This window comes from Dendropsophus ebraccatus, chromosome 1, assembly GCF_027789765.1.
Source record: "Dendropsophus ebraccatus isolate aDenEbr1 chromosome 1, aDenEbr1.pat, whole genome shotgun sequence".
Lineage (NCBI taxonomy): Eukaryota > Metazoa > Chordata > Amphibia > Anura > Hylidae > Dendropsophus > Dendropsophus ebraccatus.
Window position 1 is genome coordinate 21563764 of NC_091454.1, and position 14370 is coordinate 21578133.

General features: G+C 45.2%; 1 protein-coding gene across 3 annotated transcripts in view; it reads right to left on the reverse strand.

The window, feature by feature from the left end:
* ITK (IL2 inducible T cell kinase) overlaps positions 1-14370 on the reverse strand; it is an 80439-nt gene that overhangs the window by 40043 nt on the left and 26026 nt on the right. For all 3 annotated transcript variants that reach the window (XM_069968844.1, XM_069968853.1, XM_069968862.1), the window contains one exon: positions 2609-2816. The gene's annotated coding sequence lies outside the window, so the exon portion shown is untranslated. The remainder of the gene's footprint in view (positions 1-2608; positions 2817-14370) is intronic.

The window sequence follows — 14370 nt, forward strand, 5'->3', positions numbered from 1 at the left end:
TATGACGCATAGCCTGCCCAATAAAATCAGATTTAAGGTTGATTTGGTCTACCTTAGAGAAGATCCTCCCTATAGGCACCACTTTTGTGGTGAACACCAGCAGCCCAAGTAATGATTGCATCTCCTTTAGGGTGCGTTCACACCTACAGGATCTGCAGCAGATCTGCAGCAGATTTGATGCTGTGTTCAGTTATTTAAATGAAATCTGCTGCAGAAAATCAGCTGCAGATCCTGTAGGTGTGAACGCACCATTAAGGTTACTTCCTTTCACCTCAGAAAGCTCGGAATAAGCTGACAAATCCTTTCTAGAACTTAACTCAATCCTCAAAAACTCTAGACATGTGCAAGGAAAGATGGTCTTTTCACTCTCTCGAACATGGGTCTCTAAACTGCGGCCCTTCAGCTGTTGTAAAACTACATTTCCCATCATGCCTGGACAGCCAAATCCAAAGCTTTAGCTGTCCAGGCAAGATGGGAGTTGTAGTTTCGCAACAGCTGGAGGGCCGCAGTTTGGAGACCCATGCTCTAGAGCAGGCATGTCCAAACTTTTTTCGAAGAGTGCCAAATTTGATGAAGTGAACATGTGCGAGGGCCGACCATTTTACATGCTACATGCTATATGCTTTATAACACAGGCAGATTATAGCAAGCTGGATACCTGGGGGGCCGTAAAAGTTCGGAACGCGGGCCGCAAATGGCCCTCCGGCCGGACTTTGGACATGCCTGCTCTAGAGGAACCCCAAAACACTCACATATTTGCTTAAAAGCAACTTTCTTATCAATCTTTTGCTTTACAACCAACTTATTGTAAAGCTTTACTGACTTTTCCACCAGTTCACAACCAGAACCTGAAAAATCTGGAACATGGAAAATGTTTGTAAAACCATTAAAGGGGTTATCCAGCACTACAAAAACATGGCCACTTTCCCCCTACTGTTGTCTCTAGTTTGGGTGGGGTTTCGAAACTCAGTTCCATTGAAGTCCGTACCGTAACGATTGGAAGACGGATATACTGCAGTGCGTCCACTCTCCGCTCTGAGTTAGAAAAAAAGAGTCGGAATTGTAATGGAGAGCCCGACTCTTTTTTTCTAACTCAGAGCAGGGAGAAGACGCGATGCAGCATGGTTCCTCCGATCGTTACAGGTGTGAACACTCAAAACTTTTGACGTCTCTATGACGGCTAAATTTTTTTGTAACGACAGGTACACTTTAAAGTGTCACTGTTGTTATAATTTTCAAAATCTAAACCAGCAGATGTAATATAAAGCAAGTTTGCAATATGCATTCCTTTTTTTTTGTTATCACGCTGTAAAACAAAACTGTACTTACCAGAAATCCAGGTCCAGACTTAACACAGGAATTTCAGAGTCACAACTCAATGTGTCCGTGAATCACATGTAGAAACAAAGAACAAAAAAAAGGCAGAGCGCCTCATAGAGTAGTACCTCAGGATTGAAATAATGATCTAAAACATGTAAAAAATCACTGCTCACCTTTTGGGGTTGTGGAAACAGAGCCACAACACCCAGCAGCACATGTAATGGTGTGTCCAACACACCTCCCAGGGATAGGGGTAGCAGCAGTCTTCACAACAGGTCTAAACCGGGCTCCTTATGCAAGGACCCGTGAAGTCAGGTAAAACCAAATGGTGCCAAAAATGACAAAAAAATGACCTGGAGATTGCGCTCACCACCAAAAAATGTAGTAGAAACCAATGTTCACATAAAACACGATTTATTCAGTCCAACAATAACGCGTTTCAGGGCTATGGCGCCCCTTCGTCAGATTCAGGACAAACATCTTGTTTGTCCCCCTCAGTGTCTCCCCAGTCCCCCTCAGTGTCTCCCCAGTCCCCCTCAGTGTCTCCGCAGTCACCTCAGTGTCCCCCCAGTCCCCCTCAGCGCAGTGTCCCCCTCAATGTCCCCCCTTCCCCCTCAGCGCAGTGTCCCCCTCAGTGTCTTCCCAGTTCCCCTCAGTGTCTCCCTAGTCCCCCTCAGTGTTTTCCCATTCCCTCTCTTCTATACCTGTACTACTACACCCCTTATCCACTAGACGTCCACTACTACACCCCTTATCCACTAGACCTCCACTACTACACCCCTTATCCACTAGACCGTATATGCACACAGAGTAATTCTGTCAGAAAATCATGTGTGGCATCTGCCACTCACCCCCGTGCACTCCTGCTTCACTCCCACACCAGCTCCATAGGCTCTATTATATGCTCCGGCAGATTCTGCTGTCCGCCCAAAGAATTAACGTGTGGTATTACAATTTGGCCCCGTTCTCGTCAGTGGAAGTGAGTTGCAATACCACACACAAACTGAGGACAGGGGTGGTGCTGTTTCTGGAACGAAGCAACTATGGTTCTCTAATCTTGCATAACCTTTTAATTTTACATGGCCATATATGTGAAAAGTAGAAAGCCTTTTACACTGCTCTCAATTCCTATTCTCTATGAGTAATGTAGTAGAATATTCCCTTTATTATTTGGAAAGCAGTGTCGTCTGCTGAGGTTCCCTATGGGTAACATAATCGGTTGGGGGCCCACTCAAACTTGCTCACCCCCCCTAGATTGAACCCCTAGCTACGCCCCTGCTGCACCTACCACTGCTTTCGTCACTGCTCCTTCCTCCGGTCCCACTGGCTGGTCCTTCAATCCTCTTCTTGATCCCGGCGTTCAGCTTGACCCATAGTCCTTCCTTGACCATGACGCACTGAGCCGAACCGTCTCCGCTCTGCCTTAAATGCAGCTCAAATCTCCCTGCCGGATTCCAACAGCTTGCAGCCTCTCTAAAACTGCCTGGATACTGCACCTGTAAAGAAAACATAGGAACGGTTAGTCCGAAACATACCAACTCACCTCACATACAAACATAAAACATCCACAGGGTCCATGTGGCCCCCTCACATGTGTTACAAGGGCCTTATAGCAGCACAGCAGAATGAATGGATAGCAGATAGGTATTCTCATATTAGATATATTGAACACTAATGGTGCGTTTACACAGACAGATTTTGGAAGCCAAAGCCAGGAATGGAAGAAGAAATCTCAGTCTTTCCTTTATGACCAGTTAACTGTTTATAGTCTGTTCCTGGTTTTGGCTTCAAAAATCTGTCAGATAAATCTCTCCGTGTAAACAGACCATAACAGGAACCCATAGAGCAGAGATATTGAGCCTCAGTTAATGTTTGGCATGGTTTATGACAATACACAGGGGCCTAATACACAGATTATGATGGGAAATGTGTAGTTATGGCTACAGTGTAAGACCACACATTCCACATAACTTCCTCCACATAACATTTATATTGAAATTTCATAGACTATTGTCTGTGGTTGTACATACACAGCAGTGGACGGAGATCGTCCACCCACTTTGTCTACGTTCTGGAGTTTGATAAATATTTTACTGTAGGTGAATGATATCTTAAAGGGAAAGTACATAACTGTGCATCATTGATCATTTTGATTAAGGGGTTGTCCAAGTTTACAAAAACATAGCGGCCTTCTTCCAGAAACAGCATCACTATTGTCCTCAGTTTGGGTGTAGTCTTACATAGCAGTTCCATTGAAGCAAATAGAGCTCAGTTGTAATACAACACCCAACCTGAGAACAGGGGTGGGGCGAGCCAGCTGGCTCCGGTAGCTTACAGGGTGGGGAGGGGAGCCCCTTGCTCCCCTCTCACTCTGCCTCCTTTCCCGCACCAGCAGCGGAGCTCTCTGCGGTCCCGCCCGCTGGTGCACCTCAGCCTCAAGTGACCCGTGTCGGTGTGGGAGCCCCTCCAGGGACCCTTCAGGCCGGTTCCCGCCAGCCAAAGCCGCATCCTGCAGATGCTGGTCCGGGAGGAATCCCAGCAAGCGTCTGGTCTCCGGAGCAGGGGAGGCCTCAGCTGCGTGCCGGAAGCCCTGACTTGTGTTCGGTGGTCTACACGTCATTCGATGCGGCTGTGGTGTGGATCAGGAAGTAAGGTCAGGGTGCCCCTATGGCTAAGACCAACATTGAATCTGTCTTCCGTCTTCTTCCAGTTCATCCCTATAGCATGAGGTTGTTTTTGGGAGTGGGCGTTTTTTTGTGGACAGATGCCTCATCATGGGCTGCTTGTTGTCGTGTCCCTTTTTTGAGGCATTTAGTTCATTTTTAGAATGGGTGATTCTGGACCTAGGGAACGTGCAGTCGGTCATACACTATTTGGACGACTTCCTGTTCACTGGGCCTCCTGGGTCTCCCATTTGTCACATGTTTCTGGGCACCATGGGCTGAGTGGTGGGAAAGTTTGGGGTCCTGCTAGCACAGGGAAAAAATCGAGTGTCCGGCAATTGCATTACAGTACTTGGGGATCACTATTGATTCCTGTAGAATGGAATGCAGGTTGCCCGAGGATAAACTTGAGGCCTGAAAGGCGGAGGTAGGGTAGCTCAAGGTCTGAAGAAGATCCCTCTAAGAGAACTCCAATCCTTGCTGGGCAAGTTGTTTGCCTACAGGATCATGCTGATGGAGCGGGTTTTCTGTAGGCGTTTGGTGGGGGCTATAGCGGGATTGAAGGCACCTCACCATTTTGTTCGCCTTACTAGGGAGCATTGGAATGACCTTGCGGTATGGGTGGAATTTTTGGAAGCCTATAACGGCAGGTCATTGATGATTGTCCTGGTTGTTAATAGTTTTGATTGGGATTTGTTTACGGATACTGCAGGGAGCATGGAGGTTCGGAGTGTATTGTCAGGGGCAGTGGTGTGTGGTGTCTTGGCCAGGGTCGTGGTTTGAGTCAGGTCTGGTTTGTAACCTTGCTCTTCTTGAGTTCTTTCCCATAGTTGTGGCAGTGTCAGTTTGGGAGGAGAGATTCAGGGATAAGAAGGTTAGGTTTCACTGCAATAATTTGGCGGTTGTTTTGGCGATTAATTGTGGGCGGTGTTGGGTTGGTTGGGTCAGCAGCCAAGGTCAATCAGTTTGTGGCGGCTTTGGTTTTCTGGTTTAAGTTACGGGGGTATCGGGATGTCAAAGATTTTTTAGTCGCAAAGACACTTCAGGGTTAGGAGTAGGGCGCAGCCGGATTTGTAGAAGGCAGTTCCTTTTGGAGCAAATAGTTGGGTGACGGAATCCACCTGAATGCAGTGGGGATGGATCTCTGGGCTTTGGCACTTCAGTAAGGCATTGAGCAGGCATTGGTGTTGTGGAGGGGCTCGCACACTTGAGGAGCTCAAGGTGTGCTCGTGGTGGCTGGTCTGAGGGTTCTTGGGGTTGGTTGCGGAAATTAATAGAGGGGATACATGGGAAAGTAATCCTCGATGTAGTTAGAGCATGCGGGAAGTTGTGATATTTAGGCTCCCGTCAGTGTGGTGTCACGGGAAGTCGTGTGGCTATTAACATCTGCTCATCATATTAAGAGAAGGCTCCTGAGTCAGTAGCGGGCAGTTACAAAATTTGGCAGAGCAGTAGTTGGATTTTGAAGCGTAAGGCCCCCTCCCGTCAGTGGTTTAAGAGAATTACTGATGTATATTATATTGATAATGTTATTATGCATATAGACTTATTTGACTATTTATGTTAACTGTGTGGTTTGTCAAAAAAAGGCTGCTGTGGCCATTTTATCCAAGCAGGTATCTGTGTCACTTATTTGGGACAGAAGGGTGGGGGAGGTGGTATAGGGTAAAGGGGTGTGTGTGATATGAGGTATGTTTTACCCAACGTCATGCAAGTTCAGGATGACGGACATTTAGCCCCTAGGTGCTGCTAGGTGCTGCAAAGAGGTGCATCATAGTACTGAATAAATTGGCTATTATTAAACTAATTTAGTTGGCATTGTACAGTGGGGCAATGTGAGTTTTTATCAGCACATTTAAGTTACTTACGCAAAAGGAAGGAACACTGCCCTGGTCACACCATTCTGGATTAGATGAATTAGCAGGCTGACGTCATTGCTGTAACTCAAGTTTTAGGGTACAAACACACACGGCTTATACGCTGCGTATTTACTGCTGCGATACGCAGCAGATTAGATCTAAATAACTGAACACAGTATCAAATCTGCTGCGTATCTGCTGTGTATGTTTGTACCCTTACCAGAAAATTATTGCAAGTGAACGGTGGTGAGCTGTAGCAGACTGACTCTCTGTGTCCTTCTGTTCTGTTGTCTCCCCCTAGTGTTCTGTGCCTGTCCCTACCTCTGAAAGATGATCAGTGTTAGCACATAGATCAGTCCTTTTTATGATGCAGGTTTTCTTTTGTTATATTAATCCTCTCCTTGCTGTCATCCTCCTAGGTCTTCTTCCTTCAGAAGGCTTGCATGTCAGAATGTCCCCCCTAAAAGTGATGATGCCAGATATACAGCATTTCTGTATGACTACCTGGCTTATCAATTATATTGGTATACTGTGCTGTGTACCTATTTGTCATGAACAACGTTGTATGCCATATATTTTTTATCCTTCTACCTATTTTAGTAAATTTTTGGGACAATATTTTGTCTGGCACCTTTCTTACCCCCGAATAATTGATAGTCCTATGTGTCGTGCGGCCCCTTGGTCAATGATCAGGGACACATATCTCTGATCAGCAACTGCTTAGTTTTTGGGATAGGCTTTTTCTTTTTTCATTTAAGTTGCTAAAGTCTAAAACGCTATACTACACAATGAAGAAAATAAAGGTTAAAAACATGTGTACAAGTACTACACACTTACACACACCCTTTAAAAAATAAAATCAAGTGCAGAGGTTCTTCTCAGCTGAGGAGGCGTACACCATGATTGCCTCTGACACTGATATGGCCAGTGAGAAAGATTCCACATTTCTCCTTCCTTCCTCTTCATCCAGTGATGATGAACGCCCAAAAAAGGTGCCCTGGGACAATGCCAAAGGAGGCCACCTCTTCAAGTTATTCCATCTGTGAAAATTATGAGCTACAGATTCCTGAATTTGTGGGCCGTCCAGAAATCCAATTTTACCACATTGGCCTTGTGCCCCAAACTACAACTATAAGGCAATACTGGAGTGGGGATGTTTTGTATGATACCCCAACTTACCGTAATGATCATGCCATGCACACGCACTTTTCTGCAGGCTGCAGCCGCTCTCCCTCCCCTCCTTCTGTGTGCTGACTGCCAGCAGCAGCCCATGCAGCAGAAGGAGACAGCCTGAGATTAGGAAGTGGGGGAGGGTCCCAGGGAAGAGGAGAGGGGCTGCGCTGATTCTGCACGCTAACTGCTACTGCCTGTCAATTTGGTCACTCCCTGCCTCTATATAAAAAAAATGAAACCTCAGGTGACCATATAGAGGCAGTGAGTAACAGGCATTTTCAGCAGGGCTGAGGGATTATGTGTTGACCTGGAGCTGCTAAACAGGAAGGCCCACCTCCTGCTCAGGGGCCCACCAAGGGGAAGGGCCCACTGGGGGATGCCCCTGCTCCCTTGTGGGCCAGTCCGAGCCTGGTTGCCTACGTCTTTCTGTTATATTTTCAGGGATGTCTTACTACTGTTTGGTCACAAGATTCCGCCACTGAGTGTTACCTTGTTCTTTTCCAGCACATTGAAGCTAATTGGGGTTAATGCATTGTTAATATTATTCTGTTGTACAGGAGTGTGATTATCACAGTTCCCATTCCCTGGCCTATCAGGAATTTGTTCTGGAAAGTTCACACTTATCGGATGTCGACCAAGCACCAAGAAGTCTATAATAAAGTAAAGTATGAAAATGGCAGAATTTTGGCGTTATAGCTGTATAGAGAAGTCCTCATATGGAAAGGGGGATACAGTTTCCCTTTAAGTTTATCCTGGACTCTGTGGTTCCTCTGCACTGCATCATACACTACAGAGGCTACACCTACAACCTTTTAATCGACATGTTTGGGATCCAGGGAGGGCACATACCACTCTTGACCACCGTGACAAGTGCCGCAGCGGTAATTCAACCAGCCCTACCTAATACCACCTGGCTACCCTTGGATACCACACATAGAGGGAGCCTAAGTACTTTTGTATGGTCTGAAATATCTTGGGGGCCTGATAATGGGGTCAGTAATATGCTGGGGGACTAACACCGGGATGATTAATATGCTGGGGACCGATACTTGGGTCTATAATATACTGGGGTTTGTAATATGCATATCCATACAATGAGAATATAGGGAAAATCTGAAAGAAAGGGAAAAAAAAAAATAGGCCACACCCACAAAAAGCCACACCCCTATTTGTCAAAGCCAAAAAAAATGCAAATTCGCAACTCTGCATGTCCTCAATATGATTGTTATGTTGAAGTGTCGGTAACATTGTGGATGGTTTAGTACTTTAAGAAAGGATATGATATGAAAAATCCATCAAACTGCTCTGTAGATGGAAAACAGTCTCTTCCCTACACACTGCTCGTCTTTCACACCATGTGACTATGACATCATCGCTGACAAAGCCTCACAGTACAGCTCTGATGACTGATGACATCACAACGCTGTGTGAAGGCTTCTATGTGTTATTCCAGATTCTGCAGTCGGAGAGGATGGAGCTTCACAGCGTTCTTGTGCTATTATTGCTCTTTACTTTGTGCTATGGAAAAGAGGAGGTGACAGAGACATCAGCTTCATACAGGAGGAACTTTATTTTTCTAAATGGATATTAAATTCATGTATTTAATATCTGTATTCTCCTTTCTGGACAGTGATCTCAGGGATAGAGAATCCCCTACAAGAGGAGGCCATGATAGTGAGTAGACACTTCCACAATGTAGAGCCCCCGACTGCCTATGGAGGGTGCACTCTGATTGAATGTGGCACCCTCCATAGGTTATCATGGTTCCCCTGGGTTATCTCCTGCCACCAGTAAGGGTTCAGTTGTTTTATTCACTCCACCCCTCTGTTCCCTATGCTGCCAATAGGGCTCATTCTCAGGCTATTGGGCCAATCTGGGTCCGGGACATGTAGCTTACTGCTTTGCTCGATACATGCGCCCCGAGTTGTTGTTGTGAGTTGCTGCTCATGGGACACTCATATGTGTTTCAGGATAGTCAGCGCGCAGAGATCCGGCTTTGAGGTAGATAGCTGGGTTTTCGCAATATTGAAGTTATCCGGAGGGTTATCTGTGGTCTCCGGTGGCCCCCAGTTCTGTCTGAGTTAATGGCAATCGGTGTCTGGTATTAGGTCCTGTAATCCTAGTCATACATGCGAGGGGCAACGATCTGTGCCACCTCAAGACTGTCGAACTCGTGACTAAAATTGAGAGGTTCAGTCCTCTCTTTTCCGAATTAATCTTAGTGTGGTCAGAAGTCGTTCTTCATGTTGTTTGGCCGTTTGCTAGAGATCCAGTATGCCGCAGTAGTTTTTCATCGCCAGCTTGAAGGCGATAACAGGGGTTTGATGGCTGCTGATGGTGTACACCTAAACGACTTAGGTACAGACATATTTTTGTCAGGAATACAGGCTTTCTTCTTGCTGGGTGGTGGTCAGAGCCCTGTGTAGGACTAAAAGGGCTCCTTCTTGGCAGAAAAATCACTGTGTTGCAGAAAATGCATAGCACGTGTGCGACGGGAGTCCGCCAGTGGCACACCATTGGCTATCGGTACAATCGAGTTAGGCATGGTACATGCCGATTGATTTAAAAGTTCTGGTGAATTAAAAGCTGTGGCCAACCATCATTACTCTTGGGTGCTGTCTTTATTTCTGGTGGCGGGGAAAGGGAATAAGTAAATGGTTAAAACGTTTGGTTGCAGTATATATGCAGTCTGAAGCTTATTACATATTAACATATAATAATAATCCATGAATATCTGTCTGTGTTTATTACCAAATGTAGGTCTCATCGGGCAGATAGTTGCTTTGGTCCTGACTTTTTTGTTGTCATCATTTTTGGTAAGTTTCTGCTGCTTATATTCTCTGACTACAGACCGCTCTGAGGTTATAAGATCTCTGCTGCAAAGCCTTACAGTGAAGCCTTGAGGGCGACGGAAAAGGGAGAATTTAGAAAATTTGGCAATTCAGCTTAAAGGGGTTAAAAACATGGCCACTTTTCCCCCTCTTTTGTCTCCAGATTGGGTGGGGTTTAAAACTAAGTTCCATTGAAGTAATGCGCTGGATAACCCCTTTATTATAGATGTGGTGCTACTATCTTTCCAGGGAACAGAGCCGATATGTATTTTACTATGAGAACTGTAGGTGGCGCAGAAGCTATTGCAGCCAGGCTATATCCAGATCATAATTGGAGGGTTGATAAATGAATAGTGTCATCTATAGAAAGTTTATCAAAGGACTTTACTTTCTTTCACAGCACTATATATTGGTATCAGCGCCGTCGTTAGAGGCCAGAAAAGGAAGATTTAGAAGAAGTTGTTGTCCATAAACCAGGTAATAATTAGTCGTTTAGCAGTAGTCAGTAGTAAGTTTCCAAGAAGTGGAAACTTAAAACATAGCTTTTATTTGTGTGGATTAAAACAAAGCGGTGCAAACAAATAGAGCTATGCGAGTCACATGGCTGCGCTTAACCATGGTCTGGTAATAATCAGGTAATAATTACTAAATCATAAAGGAGGATGTGTCTTGAAGAGGAACATCCACTTGTGCCAGAAAGATAAATAGATTTTTAATTGACTTCTGTTAAAAAACCTTCCGTCTTCCACTGAAAACTCTATCCATAGCAGGAGAGGTTTTCTATGGAGATTTACTACTGCTCTGGACAGTTCCTGTCATGGACAGTTCCTGTCATGGACAGAGGTGGCAGTAGAGAGCACCGTGTAAGACTGGAAAGAATATAACCCTTCCTCTGCGACATATAGCAGCTGATAAGTACTGGAATTTGTACTTAGGGGTACAAACCCACACACCGTATACGCAGCTTGCAGCTGATAAGTACTGGAATTTGTACTTAGGGGTACAAACCCACACACCGTATACGCAGCTTATTTACTGCTGTGATACGCAGCAAATATGCAACAAATACGCAGCAGATTAGATCTGAATAACTGAACACAGCATCAAATCTGCACCATCAAATCTGCTGCGTTTTTGCTGCGTATCTGCTGTGTATACGGTGTGTGGGTTTGTACCCTAGAAGTAATTTACAGATCTGTTTAACTGTATGGTACTAAATAATCAGAAATAAATATTTTTGCCAGAGTACCCCTTTAAGATTTAGATTATGAATGGTGGCCATATTCGTGTATTATTAGAAATTGTATAGCTGTCATTTACCTTATATACTGTTATTTTTGGAATTGACCTTGGAATTGGACAATGGCCGGTCCTCACATTCACTTTTCAAACCTGTTAGTGGAATACTAGGTGCTGTTTATGGCCTTCTGTTGTAAGTCTACATTGCAGTCTACATTACATAGGCTCATAACACATGCCAATTCTGAAGTCTTCCCTTTTACATTGCAGATGTGCCAGAGGTCAGGGTAACACTGGAGGACACACCTGAGAGTGGAGATATAGCCATCACTGGCTATATCTGAGAGGAGGCAGCCTCCATCAGACATAAAGAAACGCCAAAACATATAGAAATCTTAACGACCATAGATGTGGAAAAAAAATGGCTGGAGAAAAAAAGTTACTGAATTCCACTCTAAGCAAAGGATAAAGGAACCGGAAGTAATGACCCGCTATGAGAAAACCAGAGAGATGTCAAGAAATAAAAATTCAAGAGGTTCTGCTCTTGGTTTCAAATAAGGAGAGGAAAATCCCTGACCATGAGCCAAAGAAAGAAAAGAAAGGAGATGAAATGTATAGAAAAGTCAACTTGTGGCTGGAGAGGAGGGGAAAAAAGACTAAAAAAGATCAAGTAGTCTTCCTGGCTTCCACTACCTGTGCTCTATGGAAGGAGAGAACAGTGAACACTACTCCCCCTATGATCTCCCCCCATCCAGCAGAGCTTGTATATACATGCAGGGACATCACTGGACCTCAGTGACAGTCAGCTCTTCTCCATAGATACTGTATTTATGCAATGCAGAAGAGCTGACTGCCTGTGCTGGCGGCTTCTATCATGTTACAGCAGAAGCAGCACCATCTAGGCATATGGTGAGGAATCATGTGGGGAAATGATGGCTGGGTGTTTTTGTGGTTCTTACTTTAGATAGGCTAGTGGTCACTGGGGGGAGGGAATGTGGGAGGAATTACAAGAAGTAGGCTGCTGGAAGGGGGCGATGCTCCGGCACACAGAGAATGCTGGTCTATGTAGTTTAGCAGGTCCTGTGCGCAAATGATCCAAAGCAGAAGTAAAGAAAAGATGGGTGAAAAGAAAAACGTCCACAGTGGCCCCAAAACGTAGCGGATCACAGCAGAAATTGCTAGGGGAACTTGGGTAAGCTAGAATTACTACGCCTTCAATTTTTTATTTTATTTTGCATAGAGTTGAATATCCTCTTTAATTAGCCCCCTACATGGGTACCCCCTTCGGTCCCCTCATTCTACTGGGCTAGAGGGAAGAGCTTTTCAGAAAAGCTTCCATAGCGTGCCCCTGTCAAATACATCAAGGCACTCTATCTGGCACCCCCCCCCCCCCCCCCCAGGAGGAACTCATCTCACTTCACAACTCTCATCAGCCGGCAAGTACCTTTGTGGGGCTTCCATGGATGCAAAGCGCCTAATTTCCTGTGCTCCTTCTATTACCATCCACAAGTCTGTGTGGCCTAAATCTTGGTCTGTAGACTGTTTCCAAACACTCCCTATCTTCGCTACCTTTCCTCGTTTCTCACCTTTTTGGCTCAAACCTGGATGAGATTATTAAGGATGCCATGTTAGGAAAAAGCTCCCATCTTTCTCCGACAAGGTCTCACCGTCTGCGTCCTTCCAGGCAAACATCTTCATGGTTCCGTTCATTTCGTTCGTCCAATACATCTCAGGCCCCTCGTCGCCACTCTCGACAGCAATAGGGGACCAGCCCCCGGCAACAAGCTAGCAAGCAGGGTCCCTCTCGTATCTCCTCCACATGAAGGGTTGCCCCCATCCGATTCTTTTCAGGTGGAGCGCTGACTTCTCCTCTTCCAGGATGAGTGGCTCTCCAATGTATCAGATACCTGGGTGAGGGAGGTAGTCTCTTCTGGCTACTCAATCGAGTTCCTTATTCTTCACCAAGGTCCTTGCCACTAAGATGGGCCTGCTTCGTTCCAGGGGAATTTGGTCTTTTCATACCTGGATGACATTCTAGTACAGGCCCCCTCCTGGGAAGAAAACCTGACCAGTCTCAACATCTTCCTGGACACCGATTCCAGGTTCGGGCGGTTAGTCAATCGCTCAAAATCTTCACTCATCCCTTCTCAGCGGATTTTGTTCCTAGGGATGACCCTGGACACTTATTCAGCAAGGGTCTTCCTGCCGCAGGGCAAATGGGAGATCTTTGGTGATTCTCCTCTCTAGCAAAATGGTTCTAAGATCAATGGTGTCCTCCTTCGAGGTGGTCTCTTATGCCCACTTCAAGCGTCAATCCTCACCCATTGTGACCACTAGTTAGTTAGTATGATCAAAACATTTTTGTGCCAGGTCGCTCTGTTTTTTTCAAATATCAAATGGGTGTTCTTTAATCTGCAGACTGAGGAGGAGGCCCTCCATTCCATCCTGTCACTTGATGCAGTCAACGCATTTGACCTTGTGGAATGGGGGTTCCTTTGGGAGGTTTTGGGGACTTTTGAATTCCGACAGCATATAATGGATAAAAATGTTATACAAGGGTCCCGTACTGAATGTGAATCTAACAAACTTTGATTTGAAAAGGGGCACTAGACAGGGTTGTCCTCTTTCCCCCCTTTTATTTGCCCTTTATATGGAACACCTTGCTAACGGGATCAAACAAGGCATCACAATAGAAAGCTTTGGAGTCTGTGGGATTCATCACAAGATTCTCTTGTATACAGACGATGTCCTGCTTTTTATTCAGGATCCATGTCGGTGCCTACCTAGGGTTATGGAGCAGTTTGCCATTTTCGGGTATTTTTCTGGATTCCAGATTTATTGGGGGAAGTCCATCTTGCTGGAGGTTAAACCGGACATAGTTAATCCAGGTCAGAATTTGGGGTTAAAAGTAGTAATAACTTCATTTGAGTATTTAGGAGTATAAAATATTGAAAGACCCCAGTAGATTCCTTGAATTCAATTGAAAGACATATTTTAAAAAGTTGGTTAATAAAATTAATGTATGGATAAAACTACCCCTAGCAATATCCAATAGAATGGCATTTAATCAAAATGATTTTTCAACCAGAGGTTATTTATTAAGTGTGGCACCGACGTGGATCCCTGAAGGACAATTTCAGAAGCTTGAAAGAGAAATGATAAGTTGGTTGGGGGGGGGGGGTTTGGAGTGAGGTTAACTTTGGAGCCTTGACCGCCCCGATGGAAAGTGGAGGTATGTGAATGCCTAACTGAATTCTATTTTTGTTTTCTGAAGTTGATGCAGAT